The sequence below is a fragment of the Vombatus ursinus genome, unplaced genomic scaffold, assembly GCF_900497805.2.
Source record: "Vombatus ursinus unplaced genomic scaffold, bare-nosed wombat genome assembly UNPS02010548.1, whole genome shotgun sequence".
Classification (NCBI taxonomy): domain Eukaryota; kingdom Metazoa; phylum Chordata; class Mammalia; order Diprotodontia; family Vombatidae; genus Vombatus; species Vombatus ursinus.
The window spans coordinates 3159874-3179777 of record NW_020950326.1 but is presented as its reverse complement, the minus strand read 5'-3'; positions in this window follow the sequence as shown (position 1 = coordinate 3179777).

Genomic DNA, 19904 nt, shown 5'->3' with positions numbered 1-19904 from the left:
TCTCTGCCTTCATTTGAATTTGACACCACTGGTCTGGATGATTTATAAGATTTCTCCTGGATCTAGAAAGAATTATATAGGATTCCATAAGACTTAATTGCTTTGAAGTTAGAGATAAAGACTTTACCTGTGATTTCATAGCTACTGGGAAATCCTAGATAAGAAAAGCCACTCTACTACTGAAAGTTAGCACCTTCTTTGCATAGTCTTAGAAAATTGCTTAGGGAATTGAGAGGTTAAATGACTTACCCAGAGTCAAACAGCCAGCATCTTCAAAGATGGAACTTGCTCTGTAACTACCACTCAACACCGTATCCTTTGAACTTTAAGATTTTCAATTATACCACCTTCTTTGGATCCTTATTACTGATATCTACCTAAGTTCAGGGTATACTACCAGGATTAAAAGCTTCCTCTCTCCTCTTATCTCTTCTATTTTCCTTGAAAACATTAGAAGACATTACATTGATGGTGTCTAACTTTCTGACCTTTGAATTCCTTCATCTCATCAATTCCTGTCACCTTCATCCTGACTTTGCATGTGCCACTCACACAGATATGGTTACACCTTAGACTTCAACATCACTCAAAACTGATCAGCTACTAAGATACCGAACTTTAAACTTCCCTTTTCTTTTTTCTTATCACAGTATCTTTTTCTTTCTCTTCTGCCATGCCCTCATTTCTCTTTCAGCTGTTTTTAATCATTGGTGTAATCTCTGGTCCTTCCATTCCCCACTGCACAATGATCCTGGATACATTTGGGTCAGATATTTCAACAATACCCCACTTCATTAACCCTATGTTTTTCTTTTGTAATTCCAAACCCTGAAAAATCTTAACCATTTGCTTTTGCTCATACTCCCACACACCTACTGAAGGAATTCACAAAGGTACACTGACAGGATTTATGATAAATGTATATGAAGTTTAACTGGACCCCTAGTGCTATTTAATAATTTTTATTTGCCTTTAATGCTTCCCTATAACATTCCTAATAACATTTTTAAATGTCCTCATCTCTCCTTAATCCTCCATTACTACTTCTTCCTATTTTCTCTCAGCAGATGACCTTGCCTCCTTTCCTTTGGAGACTGAGTCTATCTATCATGAGCTCTGACAACTCCACTCCTCTGCAACTCAAAACTTCCTTCCAACCATCTCTGTCTTTTTCCATCCTGTCCTACTTCCCTCATAGGAAAAGATGGTCCTTCTCCTTTCTAAACCTATACTATCTAAATACTTAATCCCATCCTCTCATACCTTGTCTACTTCCACTATTACTCCCCATCTCTCACTTTCAAATTCTGCCTCACCCCTGATTCCTTCCCCTATGACCTAAAACTTCTGTATTTGGAAAATACTTTTCTTTGATTCAATTATTTCCCGGACTATTGCCTCAAATATCTTTTCTTCACTACTAAAATTCTAGGAGAATTAAATTACACATGCTACCTTTATTTCCTTACTACCTGCTTGCTCCTCAGCTCCTTGTGGTCAGGCTTCCTTCCTCTATATCATATTGCGACTGCTTTTTGCAAGGTCACCAATGACCTCTGAAATGTTAAGTTTAGCGGCCTCCTTTTAGTTCTAAACCTCCTTAATCTTCCACCAATATTAGACACTAATAATTACTTTCTTGGATTTTTTTGCCATTGATGTTGCTTCTAGGACAGGGTTATTCCCTGACTCTCAACTTAGTGCTGACTGATCCTTCTTAGAGTTCTTTAATGATTTCTCTTCTCAAATGAAGAAAACAACTGTTTTTATTTTTTTTTCAACTTGGCAGTTTGGAAATACAAAGCCAGAAATCTCTTTGAAAAGAAAGTTGGCTCAATTTCACACTCATCCAGCATAGATATGTTTGTGATCAAGACAGATTATGAAGGAGAAGCCAAAAATTTGCTAGAATAGATGGAAATTATTCTTTGCATTAATTGGAATGATTTCTCCCCCTCCTGCTGGTCCCTAATTGTGGATTTTCCCTTAGGATCTATTCTCTGTGCTCTCTCTCCCCTCTTTGTGATCAACTAATCAAAAAGCATTTATTAATTACCTGCTGAATGTCAAGCACTAAGGAATTTCATCCATTCTCATGGATTTAATTATCTTCTCTGCAGATCACTTGTAATCACAAAGTTTAAAGAACATCTAAGTTAAGCTTCTTCACCAAGTGAAGAAGGTCCAGGATAGAATTTTAGAGAATGTCCAGGGTGTTCTTTATTTTTGTTTCCTATTAAACTTTAATGAAATTCATTTAAAACATTAATAAATATTTGTGAAATAAATTATTAAATAATTAAACAAATAAAATAAATGTTACTAAACATTAACAATCAAAGTGTAAGACACTATTATTCATACAATTCAATCACACAAATGTTCATCTATGAACTGTTATAGGAATTATGCTAGGAAAGAGAGATACCAGAACAAAAACAAAAGGCAACCCTTCCCTCAAGAAGTTTACATTCTTTTGGAGGACACAACATGTAGAGAGATAAGTAAATACAAGATTATATAAGGAAAAAGAGTGCACTGATAATATGAGGGTCTTCGCATAGGACCTAGCAGCTGAACTGAACCTTGAAGGAAAAAGAGTTGAAGTACATTCCATGGGAAACATCTTGTGCAAAGGTTCAGTCAGGAGATGGAATTTCTGGTGAATTTCAGGTAGGTGAATTCAGTGTGTGTACTCCTATACATACATAAATGTATACACACATGCACACACACACATACACACATATCATTGTTCTTCACATAACTTGACTATAGAACTCCTTGCTACTTTTCCACTTGGATATGCTATAATATCTCATCAACTACCCAGTGACCAAAACAACTTGTATTTGGTTAATTTTTTTTTTTTAGTTACCTCAAATTCCACAATCCTGAAAGCATCAAAAGAATAGAAGAATATGAATCCCATATAGCCTCAGGGGACTAAAATAAAAGCTGCCAAAAGGGTCATGTACTTCTATGTTTTAGGGGGACATTTAAAAATAAAGCAGTGTTTGTTTTGCAGCAGACAGGCTAAATGTGGAAGAGAATGACACAGAATGATCAGTGAACTTGACATATGTTTTGATGGTGGGGTTTGTCCTGACTTTTAAATAGAAAATGCACTACTGCCCTCATATAACTTCTTTTGCTTGCGGGAATAGTTTTCTTGTTTGTACCTGTATCTGTAGTGCCTATCACAGTTAATAAATGCCTATTGATTAATTGAACATCAATGATTTGGAACTGGTTGCTTTTCAGCTGACCATGGCTGTCTGGATGGGGACCCTGACAAAGAATGCCTAGAAGGGAAGGTGCAGACAACATGTTTAACTAAAACAGATTAGCATGGTAAATGACAAGAAACTGATTAAAGTAATAAACATGCTGTATACACATGCACAAAAAGTTGCCAACTTCCATGTGTCTAGAGGTATAATAACAAGTGCCTCTTTTATCCCTCTACTTACCACAGCATAATGTTAAGACTTGAGCAGTTCAGACTCACAGTCTCAAAGGATCAAATGCTGGCTGGTCATCTCTTAGTGGAACAGGCTAGTACCTTATGGTCACTGAAAGCTGTTACTGCTACTCTGATTCTCTCTCTCCCCTCTCTACTATAATGCTCTCTTCCTCTTCCAAATTCGTGAATCCCACTTGCAAATCACCACTTCAAGCAGTCATTCATTTGACCCTTCTTTCAGATTTCCTTTGAATGCTCTTCTCTTCTACCATGAAACTGCTTTCTCCTTAGAGGTATCTGGTGGCACAGTGGATAAAGCCCTGGCCCTGTAGTAAGCCACACCTGAGTTCACGTTGAACCTCACCAGCTGTGTGACCTTAGGTAAGTCACTTATCCTCTATTTTCCTCAGTTATAAAATAGGATAAGAATAGCACCTACCTCACATGGTTTTTCTAAGGATCTCATAAGATAATATTTGTAAAAAGCACTTAGCACAGTGCCTGGAACATAGTAGGCACCATACAAATGCTTATTCCCTTCCCTTCCCCTTTCTTACCATTCCCAGCTCACTTATTCTTTTTTTTGTATACAACTGCCATCTCCACTGCAGTTCACGTTGCCTTTCACCTGATCAAATTCTATATTTGAAAGCAAAGTGCCCCAGGAGTCATGTGTCTGGGAGTTCTCTCCAATGAGCTGAGCAACTACTCATTTCAGAATTGTGGGCAAAATGAAACTTCTGGAAAATTTATTGGAGATGGATTGTGAAAGACTTTAAATGCCAAAGTGAGAAGTTTGGACTCTACCCTAGAGGCACAGAGGATGGCACCTGACTAAAGATATGTGAGCAGAGGAGTGACATGGTCAGATTTGTGCCTTAGGAAGATTAATTTGGTAGCTGCATGGGGAGGATATATGTATTGGAGAAGAGAAAAACAGTAGGGTAGGTTTGAGCAAGGAGTAGAACGACTGATTCTTCTGAGATGATCTCAAAGGACTGGAGCAATGAAATGAGAATAATAAAGTGGACTGGGAGTAAGGAGATTTGGAGTCTGACTATAGCCCCAAATTAACTTGATACATGATTTTGCCTAAGTAATAGTACTTCTGCACCTCACTGTCCTCATGTGTAAACTGAGGGAGTTGGCTTAAATGATCTCTAACTTTCCTTCTTCCTCTTAAATTCTCTGAGTCTATGGTTTTAAGATCATTTATTTTTAACATTAAAAAAATATGTCTCTGCCTCTTTGAGATCACATTATTTGCAGTTCTGTTTATTTATCATTGCTGGGCATTAATTGGAGTATCACCTTTCATGCAATACAACATTCAGCTTCTAAAATTGTGGGACTTGGAAATTAGCTATGGTAGTTAGCATTTAATATTCTCCTCTTTTGCTGCGCAATTAGCTCACACTAATGCAATTTAATCAGTTTGCCTCATTTCTAGAAAATCATAGTGGTAGACAAGATTTGAAATGAAGTTACGTTCCTTGAACTTTTCCTTAAGTTAATTTAAAACGCCAGCAGGGCACCCACTGCTGTGAAAATTAATGAATGAGCCATGGCAGTCTGTCTCAGTTTTGTATTTGAGTGATTTCATGTGCAGAGAACATATGTGACAAACAAAATATACTCCACACCAAAGAAACAAGAATCTATCTGCTGTTTGGCTAAATGTTTAGCCCAACATTTCCTTCTCCTTTCCAGAAGAATATTATTCCAATCCCTTCTCAAATTTAGCAAGGGAATGGCTTATGTCTCTGGACACTGGAGAGCATTCATCTCTTTCTTGGGAAATCCTATTTAGTTCTCTTGATGGTGGGTGTGCATTTGGCATTTTGGTAATGTTCTAACTTGCAGTTTTTCGATTTCAGGAGCCCATGTCTTCTCTCTGCAACCAAACTGCCATGCCCCTCAGTCATTTTAGTGATGAAAGAAAGATGCTATGCCATCAGACCATATAAAATCGAGGAAAAAGCTACTGGGAACTCAGTAGGCATTGGCTAAGCTGAATCTCAGTTGTGCAGCTTTACTCTTGAGGACAGTAAAAGAAGGATGCCTGCAGTTATTGCATGTAAAGCCTCCCTGTTGCATTTGAATTCTAGATGTAAAATGTAAAAGGGCATTCAAGGTGCATGCTAAAGAAAATGTTATTCACAATGTTTTCATTCTTCTTTTTAATTAGGGGGATGCTTTTAAAAAAAATAAGTTTTATTGCTGCCTTTTGTTTGTTTGACATACCTAGACTCTAATGCCCTCTCTCAAACTGAATCCTCCTATACAATAACCCCTCCCCCCAACCAGCACAATTAAGTAAAAATGATTCAGTGATCTAATCTGACAATGTACTTCACTTTCTGCCCTTTGGGGGTTATAGTTCTTGGATTTTTATTATGTTTTTCATCTCTATTGTTCCAAGAGAAAAGGACACGTGTTAAAATGATTACTTCAAACAGAGGAACATTAATTTGGGGAGCCATCTACCCCTCTTTTCCTTTTACAAGAAAAACACATTCCTCTTTCTCTATTCCTTTTCCCTCTTCTCCCCTTTTCCTCTTCCTTTCTCTCTCCCCTCTTCCCCTCCCCTCCTTCTTCTAACTACCTTTGCCTCTCTTTTAACACCCCCTCCCAAACAAATACAGAGCAAATATTATGTGAGTGTAAACCTTGACTTCCCCAACATCATGTTTGAAACAATTGATAGAGGCAAGAATTGAATTGATATCTTGTGACTCCAAAAGTTCTTTCCATTATACCATAGTAAAGGAATTTAAATAGAGATGTTGAAATGATAAGATTTTGTATAGGTCTGAGATATTAGAAAGGTTTGAAGGGAGTAGAGCAGAAGCTCAAGAATTTAAAAGGGAGCAAGAGATAGACAAGATGGGATTATGATAGTAGGGAGTCAGTGTAGTACAGAGGAAAGAGCATGAGATTGGAAATTAGATGATCTGGGTTCCAATTCTGACTTTACTACTTACTAACTGCATTATCTTAGGTAAGTTACTTAACATCTCTGGGCCTCAGTTTCCTCATCTGTAAAATGGTAGGAGAGAATTGGACTAGATGAACTCCAAGGTCCCTTCTTGCTCTAAATTCTATAATACTATGATATCAGAGGGATAGAATGGGAGCAGAATATGAACCTGCAATGAAATTTAATCCATTATTTATATAATTTATACCATTGCTTTTTTTCATGTTCTTCTTAATCTTTTTGGCCACTCATTTTATCCCTCAAACCACCTTTTTAAATCAGTGTTTCAAAACTTTCAAACTCAGCTCCTCCAGGAAACCTCCTTCAACTGCTTCTCCTTATAGCAGTGTCAGGATATAGATTCAGAATGATGCATGCATTGTTAGACTTGGCCAATAGATTGATTTGTTCTAATTAAATCATACTGTGTTAAAAAGAAAGGTTCCTTTGGGTATATTAACAGAATCGTAAGTGGGAGCAACTTTAGAAATAATATTAATGAAACATTTAAAAATTATTCTTTGTATTTTTAGATGAGTGCCAAATGTTTTTGTCCCTTCTGAGTTCCCTAAGGGAAGGAACAAGGACAAATTTTCAATATTTTAGGAACTCTTTACCCCACTTTTATCCCTAGCATGCACACAGTTCCTAGTCCAGGGCTCTGTATAAAATAGGTGTTCAATCAATGTTGCTGTCCGACAAAAACAATTCAAAAAATAAGAATCTATTCCTGTTGCAAATATTAGTAGTGTGTAGAAATAGCCACCCTGGTGTAAACAAATATTGAAACCTATATAGAACTGTCATTTTGAGTTTGGAATCCCAGTATACCAATTCGGAGGTTGGTTAAGTTCTCCATCTATGATAATATGATTCTGTCCTTCTGGCCATTTTTAGCAGATTCCAATCACAGCTACCTTCCAGCCAGGCATCTCCATTCCATTCACAATGCAAGCAAAGGGGAAACATGATTCTACACTTCTCAAAATTGCTGCTCATTAGGGAGAGGCTTCAGTGCACAGATTTGCACAAGTCTACCTGGCAATTGCTTCTCTCAGTAAAGTATTAGACATTCTACATGGTACAGTCATTATTCCCAATCTATTAAAACATGAAGACTATAAAATTGAAAGCTCTGAAATCAATGAGAAGAAAGCATCAGCAGAAGACACATTTCCTGATTTTACACAGATAGACATAAACACATATGTAAGTGAGTGTATATATACCTTCAGATCTTTATATTTTAGTGATTTAGATTAGTCTCAGTTATATATTTTGAATTCTTGAGTATCCATTCTAGTGAAGAATAGTTTTTAGTTGAATACTAATGATTTCTTGAGCATTTTCAGTTTTTAAAATTGCACTACAGAATGGTACTCTATAAACTGTATGAAAAAAGATATTAAGAAGTGAATTATCTTTCTTGGTCAACGATGTAAGGCTTTGTGGTTCATATTATAGCTCTGCTATCCTTAGGGGACAATTGTCATCTTTCATATTAGCCTCTAAATTCAAGTTTTTCAAAATTCCTAAGCCCCAAAACTATTCTTGGTGAGTTCTTGCAACAGTATATTTTAACTGTCAAAAGTAAAAGGTTCATTTGGCAGAGAATTCACAGATATAAAGCAATCTAAAGGTAGGGCCCAAGGTTGGGCATTATAGATGGAAGTCTATACTTTCTGGAACCTTGAGATCCAGGGCAATCTTGTCAAGAATGATGCTCTGTCAATTTGTGGAGGCAGCATGGTTCAGTGGAATGTATGCTGAATTTGGAGTCAGAAGAAAGGAAAAATAATTTATTAAATGCTTATTCTGTGTCAGGAATTGTGTTAAAGGCTGGGGACACAAAAACCATAAAAGATAGTCCTTCCCTCAAGGAGATGATGTTTTAATCTGAGGAAAACAAGATATAAAGTTAAGTAGTAAACAGAAATGGAGTTTTTTGAGGAGTTATAGAAATGGTACATTGATGAGCAATGAATTAACATGCCTTTTCCAGAAGTAATGGGATTACTGATGTGTTCACTGAGCCCCGAGAAAAGGTGGAAAGTTGATGGGGTAGGTAAAGGGTAGGTTGGAAAGGAAACTCCTGAGAACATGGACAATAGGCAGATGGCCTGGGTAGACAGTAGGACAGTATATGAAGGTGAAGCATGGTTTGGTGTCTGCCACCTTGACCTGCTTTCAAATCCTCTGACACTGCCTATGAGACCTTTGACAAATTACATAACTTCTCTAGACCTTCCTTGATTTCTACATATTTAAAGTAAGGGGGTTGGATTAGATGAAATTGGAGATCCCTTCCAACTCTAAATCTCTGGTAGCATGAGCCCCCTATGGAACATGAGGTAGAAATACCTCTTGTTTTGTCTTTGTACTTTAGAACTGTCCGGTGTCTCATCATGGCATGGAGATGAACCTGGGCTCCAAGAGCATGTGTTAGGCAGAGAATAACCTGGCAGCTCATATCAAACTGGACAAGTTTGCTGTAGGCCCAGTGATGAACTACAGCTACATCCTAATAAGTTTAAATAATGAATTTCATGAAGTATTAGCATTATTCAAATTTAACTATTCAAAGTTATATGTAAAATATGGCAACTGGTTCCAGTCCAATGGGAATATGTAGTATGAATTTGAATAATGTGACCACTTCGTAAGATTCATCACTCTCACTAAATGGGATCTAGCAATGCATCTTCTATCTCTTTCAACTAAGGGCTGGTCTACTTTAGCTTAGACTTGCTAATCCCCAGATGGTTGCTTACTAGGTGATAAGTTGATCTTTGTTATTATTTTAATATAACAATTCTCCTATATCCTCTGCTGAGATGGAGGGAAATTACCTTTGCTGGAGATCCCCACACCAATTGAATCTTATATCCTTAAAGTAATGAAATAAAATAAAGGTTGTAGTATTTAAATGGCTAAACATCCACAGTTGCTAAATCTGTTTAAAAAAGTGTTAACACATCTCACTTTTAATGTGTTAACACTACTGATTTTCTAAACATTTTTGTATCTGTTATCCAAACTGATCCTCACAATGACCCTGTCAGAGAAGTAGAGTAGCTGTAAGGTAGCTGTGCTGTAGAGGTAGAAATGGAGGCCCAGGTAGGTTAAGTGATGGAATAATATTGTGTTATAACAAATCATGAAGGGAATGGTTTCAGAGAAACCTGAGGAAATTTGTAGGAACTGAAGTAAAGCAAACAGAATCAATACATTTTATTCCATGACATAAAATCCATAAAGGACACAAAACATTTAAAGACTCAAAAACTCTAATCTGTATGATGACCAATTATGATTCCAGAGGATTTGTGCTACACACCTCCTTCTAGAGAAGTAAAGGACTCTGAGTGCAGATTGAGGGTTTTTTTTTCCACATGGCCAATATAGAAATGTGTTTTCCTTGATTAAATATCTTCATAAGACATTTCCTTTTTCTTTTTTTTTTTCAATTAGGGGAGGGGTAAGAGAAAAAAAAAGCAGATTTTTTGTTGTTGATTAAAATGAAATTTAATTTAAAATAATTGTAATAATAATTCAAAATAAGAAGGAACTGATTGAGCACTAAACTGAGACCTAATAGCTGGGCCCTCGTCACCATTGAAAGGGGACCAACAATGGAAACATTGACATCATTTAAAAAAAAAATCTTTCTGCAGGAACTCTGGGGCTGCACTTTTCCTGATAACCCACTGTAAGTGAATAAAACACCCAGGATCCAAGAGCACAGGACTGCTTTCCACCTGAGACAGCATCTATGCTGAAAGTACACGGGGAAAAGGCTTCTTATGTCTTAGTGGGAATGGATGCTCTTTGTCTTCCTATGTGGACCAGCCAACTACCTCATCCCCTCCCCCTGATTACTGCTAATGTAAGTGTGTTTGTGTACCCCGTTGTGCTTCCGGATTGTTCTGCCCAGTCATCACTGTTCCTGTTACTCCCCTTGCAATGTTAATAAAGAATTGTGGTAGTTCCGGTTATCAGCATTCCAGTGTCCCTCTTTCCTGGAGCAATTGAAACCCAGGGAGACTAGTTTAGCCAGCTCAGCTACCAGATATTTCTCCCTCACCATGGCCAGCACTAAGAGAACTCTTCCCTGTCTTTTCCAGTGACTGCAGTCTCTCTATCAGAAGCTTTTTGATAAAATAAAGGACTCTCTCTGCCCCCTCCACTGGGTTCTCTCCTGGGCTCTACCTCATATACATACACATGTGCACAAACTGAATTGTCACAAATGCCCAAACTGTCACTTATACAGTTCTGGTGTTAATTCTAGAATTTGGAGCTATTCTGGGGTGGAATGAAAAGTAAGAGGGATTGGAGAATGATACTATTTCTCTCATGAACTCAAAACACTTCCTGCCTAAACTGGCAATCATTTCACCATCTACTTTATGACTGAGCTGGAACGTATCCTTTGGCCAAAGAAATTTCATGCCAGGTTGTTGCTGTTGTTCTTTCACCAGTGTGCTTCTTTGATTCTCAGAATGGATTGGACAAAAGAGGGCAGAGAGTCAATGTAACTCATCCCCACTACTAGAAATATAATTCAGAAATCGCAATGTATTTGTTAGAAGTGATGTCATTTATGAGTGAATATTGTGGAGAGATGTAGAAACCACATAACCAGGGGCATGCTGGTGAATGTTTTACACTCAGCTCTCTGAAAACACATGACACATTTTAAAGTTTGATCTTTCTTATTAACTTTTTCTCCATTGCTTTCTTAAGTCTAGATAATTACCAAAACAATAAGTCAAGCCCTGATTTGTGAGTGTGCCTATTTCAGAGGTGTGAATATTCACTCTGAAAATTTAACAATCAGCTCTCAGTTTGAGTTGGCTCCAGCATATTACTGCTACGGCCCTTCAAGTCATTCGGAATGCACAATATCAGATTATTTCCAGAAACACATATGGATCCAGATACATGCTGAGTCATGGTTCAGCCAAAATATTTCCTTTTGGATAAAAAGGGGATTTATATATGCAAGAGTTTGTTCCTCTTCAGTTCTGGCCTCTCTGTGAAGGTCTGGCCACTCATGGCCTACAATTTTGATATGTCTTACTTCCCTGACTTTCTGATGGGTCATAACTCAGAAGCCTTGAATAAGGTAATGTGATCTTAATAGCGCTGTAGTCAAATGAAGGTACAATTTTGGAAACATCTCTGCTTCTCTTTGTAAAATCTCTTCCCTACTTATAGGGTGATACCTTGCTATTGCCTGACATTTATTCCTTTGCCTTAAGATCTTTGTTGTTCTTATTTTGGTTTTGGACTAGACTTGTGATGTCATTGGTATGGGAAACTACCAAAGTTTGTACCTGTTCTACAATTATAATCTCAGAGGGGGCATTGAGAGGTTAAATGAGTTGATCAGGGTCACCCAGCCAATATACTTCTAAGGCAGATCTTGAGCCCAGTTCTTCCTTACTTGGAGGCCAGCTCTTTATCCACAGACTCCAAGACTTTTTGTAACTTATTAAAGGTCAAAGGCCTAATTATTAAAACCCTTCTCATAGACATATGCTTCTTCAACATATACTCCATGTTTTGTGAACTTTGAATCTTTTAATTTTGACAATAATATGACTTGGCAGAATGTACCCAATAATTCACACCCTCCCAGACCTTTCCTTGAAAACTGGAGTGTAAAATTATTAAGCACACAATTAAAATATTTATTGACTAGAATGAGGAAATTTTACCTTACAGATAATCGCTCATCAAAATAAGAATTAACTCTATAAAATGACCAATTTTATTAAAAACAGAGCTTTAACAAATTCTGGTAGAAAATCACACATCATAGTCTTAGGCTCATTGATTTAGAACTGGGAGAGACATTTGAGACCCTTTGGTTTTATTCTCTTATCTTGGAAAAAAAGAAATTGAGAATCAAAGAACTTAAAGTGACTGGCCTAATGTCACACAACTAGGCAAGTTCTGAACCCAAACCTGGGGTCTGGGCCTTTATTCATTATGCCACACTTCCTTAGAGGTAGAAAAAAAATATATATGCATTAAAAAGATGTAAACAAGGCTAAGGTTCATGAAAAGGGGAAGACAGAAATACAAACAGCTAGAGTACTTGGGACAACAGCAGTGGGGATTGCAGCTTGTAGTATTGATATTGCTAATATTTCCAGGAGGATTGGACAGGGTAATACAGGTACTGTTTCCTGGGTTGCATCAGACCACTGTGTTGAGTCAGATAGAGAAAAAGGAGAAAATGTGTTAGCCTCTTACCCCATCCCCCCAGCGGACACAGGAGGGATTGTCTTTTGAGTTCCTCTCCAAGTTAGAGAGAAAAACAAAAATATGTAAAATGACCCCTCCTCAAAACAAGACACAATTGCAATAGAAAATAAGAGCCTCCTCCTTTGTAGATTTTTTCCCCTCCACTTTCCAATTCTAAGTATTCTTTTCAGTGTATACGAACTTTGTTTAGCCTGCAAAATTCAGGGAGACCATTGATAGTTCTTACATTGTCATGGTAAGAATGTATAAGAGTTCTCTTTTACAGGATATATCTTCCTATTCAAATCTTACTTTAAAAAGAAACACAAGTTAGAAAGCTAAACAAAGCATTACTGTAGAGCGCTGAAGTATCTTCTTCAAGGACCATTCTAATTTACTGTGGAAGGTGGGGAGAGGGTTTTTGTTTTTACTTTTTTCAGTCTTGGGAGGACACTTGTGACATCCTACAGTAGATTATGCTTTGCCAAGTTTTTGATCTGGAAATTGCAGACTGACCTTGAATAGTTTTTCTGGGTCTACTCTATTGTAGTACTGTTTTAATTCAGGGTAAAATTTGCTAATCCATGTAAAGTATCTTTGTTTTGATCCAGGGGTATAAGTAAGGAATATTTCCACTTTAACCAGTCCTTCCCACTCACAGCTTTTAACTGTCCACCTATATTGATTCAAATGCAGTATACAGAACCATTATTGTTGTTTTAACATCTTCTTTGGCCTATGGGAATCCTCCCCCCACCCAAGCCTCAATGTCAATGGGTTTAATATACTTTTCCCAAGAACAGTTTTTAATAAAACAGAAAAGAAAGAAAGCAAACAGGTCCTAGTATAGGGAGAAGCAAGATGTGAGGAAGGAAGGACACTGGGGTGGGGGGAATGATGCTAAAGGTGTAGATTTAGTGTGCACAAAGCAAATGTGACCTACTTCACCAATTGGTATAGAGAAGTAAGTATTCCTCATGCATATGAAAACCCTTTAGAAAATTTTCTGCACAAAGAGGCTAGGCAATTTGTTTAAAGTCACATTGCCATTTAGTGGCAGGTCTCTTGACTCCCAATATTTTCTATTCTGTACCCAGTGATATTGATGGATTTGAAAATCCTAAGTTTGGTTGTTTTAAACTTCTTTGTTCAAAGAAAAGTATTGTTTGAACAACTCCTGTGTCTCTATGGCTCCCAAAATGGTCACTCTTCTTCTGTCTAGTCAGAAGGCATCGCAAACACATTTCTGGGAGTAGTAGCAAGAGGCCTGGACTTTCAATTAAGGTCACCAAATAACAATTATTTACAAATCCTAAATGACAGCTGTACCTCAGAGAAAGATCCGGTAAGCTCTCCCAATAAGGTGGTCATTTTTTTTTTTTTTACGAGCTGACTGTAGACATTTTTCATCTAAAATAAAACATGAAATCACTTTTAAATAGATTGTACAATGAAAGAAAAATGAATGTCCTCATGTTTTCTGGGAAATGCTGCTGGACAAATTAGTAGCTGGCACTGACAAGATATGATGTTATATTTGTCTATGGCTGCAAAGATAGATGGGAGGACATAATAGACTGTGCTACTGTATACATACATACATATATATACATACATATATGTCTGCTGTATGAACACTAATAATGGATGCTTTCTGAAACAACACATTAATGTGATTCCATTTAAAATATTTTCTTAAATGCCTTTAGTTTATTTTTTCATTTAGTGAAGGTTTTAGAGTGGTGGCTGTGATTTTGTTGGGTTAATGATAGTGGAACAGGAAAAAATAAACAAATCTTTGAGGAGATGAAAAAACTGGAGCCTGGCAGATAAAACTGTGGCTGAACAATCATTTTTGATAACACATCCACCCTGGAAAGATAAACGAAAAAGTTTCATTTTTGGCAAAAAAAAAAAATGGCTTTTAAAAATCGTTCTTTTTTTTTTTCTTTTAGTTTTTTTCTGATCTATGTAGATCTCACTCCTCAAGGGAAAGTTTAGTTCAATCTTTCATATACCAGGCTTTCGTGAAAAAATATATGAGAGGTTTCACTTCGACTTTGGGGGCAGCCAAGTTCCCTCATTATCATACCAGCATGTTTCCAGGGGTGGGTGGGTTGAAGTGCTTCTTGGTTCAAGAGACTTTTCAAACCAGCCTTGCTTCAAAAGTGGCGGTGATCTCCATAAGAACCTGTTGCATTCCCCCATCATTGCCTTGCCATGGTTAGCAAGGGCAGAATAAAGGACAAATCACAACAGAATAGAACAATTTTTCAGAATGTGAGTTTCTATGGGATGGAGAAACTGTTCTTAAAAAAATCTCTTGCCTCTCATGAGGCTTCCAAAGAAAAATGCCATCAGGAAATAACCTAACCCCAGAGCTGGCTTCTGGGATAGTGGAAGAAGAGATATAAAACTGACAAGTTGATGTGATTTTCAATACTCTGATTTGTAGCATAATTGTTCCTCTGACCTTGAAAATGTAGAAATGAAGAGAGGGTGGTCCCATTTGCTAACAGGAGGTGCTTACCAGAGGACTAGGTTCTCTTTGAGGACAAATATGCTGAATTTGAAAAAAAAAAGATTCAGAGAAACTCAGTGGGCATATGCCAATTATGCCTCTTTAACTAGATTGGAAACAATTTGAGGGCAGGAAAAATAGGATTCTGGGAGATATGAAAAATGGTTAGCTATAGTCCCTGCTCCTCAGCTTAAAGTCTAGTAGGAAGGACAATATATTCATAATGTACAAAAAGGTAGTGAGTGATATGAGACAACATGTGATAAGTGCTACATGAGGGGCAGGATAGAGAGCTGTCCTTGGAATCAGAAAGACCTGGGTTCATGTTTAGTTTCTTTTTTTTTTTTACATTCATATTAAACATATTTTCACATTAGTGATGTTGTAAGTAAAAATTAAAACCAATAGGAGGAACCATCAGAAAGAGGAAACAAAACTCAACAAAAGAGAAAAAAATAGCAATTTAACTTCCATAGTTCTTTCTTTGGATGTAGATAGCATTTTCCATCACAAGGTCTTTGGAGATGTCTTAGATCCTTGTATTGCCAGGAAGGGTTAAGTTTATCAATATTAGTCATCACACAACATGGCTGTTATTGTGTACAATGTTCTCTTGGCTCTGCTCACTTCACTCAGCATCAGACCATACAAGTCTTTCCAGGTTTTTCTGAAGTCAGCCTGTTCATCGTTTCTTATAGCACAATAGTATTCCATCACATTCATATACCACAACTTGCTCAGCCATTCCCCAACTGATGAACATCATCTCAATTTCCAATTCTTTGCCACCACAAAAAGAGCTGCTATGAATATTTTTGTACATGTAGGTCCTTTTCCCATTTGTGTGATCTCTTTGGGATATGGCCCTAGAAGTGCTATTGCTGGGTCAAAGGGTATACACACTTTTATAACCCTTTGGGCATAGTTCCAAATTGCTCTCCAAAATGGTTGGATCAGTTCACAACTGTACCAACAATACATTAGTGTTCCAATTTTCCCACATCTTCTGCAACATTTATTATTTTCCTGTTTTGTCATGTTGGCCATTCTGATAGGTGTGATGTGGTACCTCAGAGTTGTTTTGATTTGCATTTCTCTAATCAATAGTGATTTAGAGCATTTTTTTTCATATGACTATAGATGGCTTTAATTTCTTCATCTGAGAATTGTCTGTTCATATCCTTTGACCATTTATCAATTGGGGAATGGCTTGTATTCTTAAAAATTTGACTTAATTCTCTATATGTTTTAGAAATGAGGCCCTTATCAGAGAGACTGGTTGTAAAAATTATTTCCCAATTTTCTACCTTCCTCCTAATCTTACTTGCATTGGCTTTGTTTGTGCAAAAACTTTTCAATTTAATGTAATCAAAATTATCCATTTTGCTTTTTGTAATGTTCTCTATCTCCTGTTTGGTCATGAATTCTTCTGTTCTCCATAGATCTGACAGGTAAACTATTCCTTGCTTTCCCAGTTTGCTCATAGTATCAGCCTTTATATCTAAATCATGAACCCATTTTGACTTTATTTTGGTATATGGTGTGAGATTGTGGTCTATGCCTAGTTTCCACCATACTCTTTTCCAGTTTTCCCAGCAGTTTTTTTTCAAAGAGTAAGTTCTTATCCCAGAAGCTGGGGTCTTTGGTTTTATCAAATGATAGATTACTATAGTCATTGACTACTGTGTCTTGCATATTTAACCTATTCCATTATCCACCACTCTGTTTCTTAGCCAGTACCAAGCAGTTTTGATGATTGCTGCTTTATAATACAATTTAAGATCTGGAATGGCTAGGCCACCTTCCCCTGCATTTCTTTTCATTAGTTCTCTTGATATTCTGGACCTTTTTTCTTCCAAATGAATCTTGTTATTATTTTTTCTAACTCTATAAAATAATTTTTGGTAGTTTGATTGGTATGGCGCTGAATGAGTAAATTAGCTTAGTAGAGTTGTCATTTTTATTATATTAGCTTGGCCTACCCATGAGCAACTGATGTTTTTCCAATTATTTAGATCTTCATGTTTTGTTTCTGACACATACTGGTTGTGTGACCTTGGAAGATCCCTTAGCCTTTCAGTGATATAAAATTGTAGGCAATTCTTCAAAATTACAACTTGCAGATAAGGTGACAACCTGCATTATTAGAGGTTTTACTCATTCTATACCTATGAAATCCCAGCTATCATCTTTATCCCTATCCCTTCATCCCTAAGGTCCTTTGGCATTGACTATATTTATTGGTGAACATTGAATTTAGGAATCAGCACTAACTTACCTTCAGCGGTACATTTAACTTCCTTATTTCTCAGTTTCCCCAACTGTACAATAGAGGTAATCTTTTTTTATTTTTACAACAATAATTTATTTTTAGTTTTCAACATTCACTTCCATAAGCTTTTGAGTTTTTAATTTTCTCCCTTTCCCTCCCCACCTCCCTCCCCAAGGCAGTGTTCAATCTGATATAAACTCTACATATGCATTCCCATTAAATATATTTTCACATTAGTCATGTTCTAAAGAAGAATTAGAACCCATAGGAGGAACCACTAGAAAGAAGAAACAAAACAAAACAGAAGAAAAAAAGAGCAAATAGTATGGTTTAGTCTGCATTCAGCCTTCATAGTTCTTTCTCTGGATGTGGATAGCATTTTCCATCATGAGACTTTTGGAGATGACTGAGATCCCTGCATTGCTGAGAAGAGCTAAGTCTATCAAAGTTAGTTGTCACATAATGTAGTTGTTACTGTATACAATGTTCTCCTGGACCTGTTCACGTCACTCAGCATCAGTCCATACAATTCTTTCCAGGTTTTTCTGAAGTCTGCCTGCTCATCATTTCTTATAGCATAATAGTATTCCATTACATTTGTATACCACAACTTGTTCAGGCATTCCCCAATTGATAGGCATCTCCTCAATTTCCAATTCTTTGCCACCACAGAAAGAGTTGCTATAAATATTTTTGTATATGTGGGTCCTTTTCCCATTTTTATGATCTCTTTGGAATACAGACCTAGTAGTGATATTGCTGGGTCAAAGGGTTTGCACATTTTTATAGCCCTTTGGGCATAGTTCTCAATTGCTCTCCAGGATGGTTGGATCAATTCACAACTTCACCAACAATGCATTATTATTCCAATTTTCCCACATCTTCTCCAACATTTATCATTTTCCTGTTTTGTCATGTTAGCCAATCTGATAGGTGTGGTGTGATATCTCAGAGTCATTTTGATTTGCATTTCCAATAGAGAAAATCTTGTTTGCTAACTCTGTCCCAAAAGGTTGCTATTGAAGGGAAAGCAGTGACCATCTTGAGCTCTCTCCCAAAGCCCTCCAAATACCTAAAAAAATGGCTCTAAACAAATTCTAAAGCTGCTGAACCCACAAAAAGACAGAGTGAAACAGATTTCCAGTCAAAGACAGCCTGGAGGGTTGATCGGGAAGGCATATCACGCAGGGCTGGGAGAGGAGCACAGTTTGGTGTGGGGTGCAGGATGCAGCAACCCTGGTGCAGGCCTCAGAGGACTGAATCGTGGCCAGCTGTGGTGGTTTCCAGACTTCTCAACCCATGAACGCCAAAGACAACTTAGAAGGTCAGTGGGAAAAGTCTGTGTCTGTGGTGAAAGATTTTGAGAAGCAAGTAAGAGAAGTAGAGGAAAAACTGAGAGTTTTGCAAGAAAATCATGAAAAACAAGTCAATAGCTTGCTAAAGGAGACCCCAAAAAATACTGAACAAAATAACACCTTAAAAAATAGCCTAACCCAAATGGCAAAAGAGGTCCAAAAAGCCAATGAGGAGAAGAATGCCCTAAAAAACAAAATTGGCCAAATGGAAAAGGAAGTCCAAAAGATTACTGAAGAAAATAGTTCCTTAAAAATTAGAATAAAGCAATTGGAAGCTAGTGAATTTATGAGAAATCAAAACACTGTAAAACAAATCCAAAAGAATGAAAAATTAGAAAACAATGTGAAATATCTCATTGGAAAAACAACTGACCTGGAAAATAGATCCAGGAGAGAGAATTTAAAAATTATTGGACTATCTGAAAGCCATGATCAAAAAAAGAGCATAGACATCATCTTTCAAGAAATGATCAAAGAAAACTGCCCTGATATTTTAGAACCAGATGGCAAAATAGAAATTGAAAGAATTCACCCACCTCCTCCTGAAAGAGATCCCCAAAGGAAAACTCCTAGGAATATTGTAGCCAAATTCCAGAGTTCCCAGGTCAAAGAGAAAATATTACAAGCAGCCAGAAAGAAACAATTCAAGTTTTGTGGAAACACAATCAGGATAACACAAGATTTAGCTGCTTCTACATTAAGGGACCACAGGGCATGGAATACAATATTCCACAGGCAAAGGAGATAGGATTACAACCAAGAATCTCCTACCCAGCAAAACTGAGTATAATCCTTTAGGGGAAAAATGGTCATTCAGTGAAATAGAGGACTTTCAAGTATTCTTGATGAAAAGACCAGAGTTGAATAGAAAATTTGATTTTCAAATACAAGACTCGAGTGGAACATGAAGAGGTAAACAGGAAAGAGAAATCATAAGAGACTTATTAAGTTTGAACTGTTTACGTTCCTGCATGGAAAGATGATATTTGTAACTCATGAGACCTTTGTCAGTATTAGGGTAGTTGGAGGGGAAAAAATTATATGTACTATATATA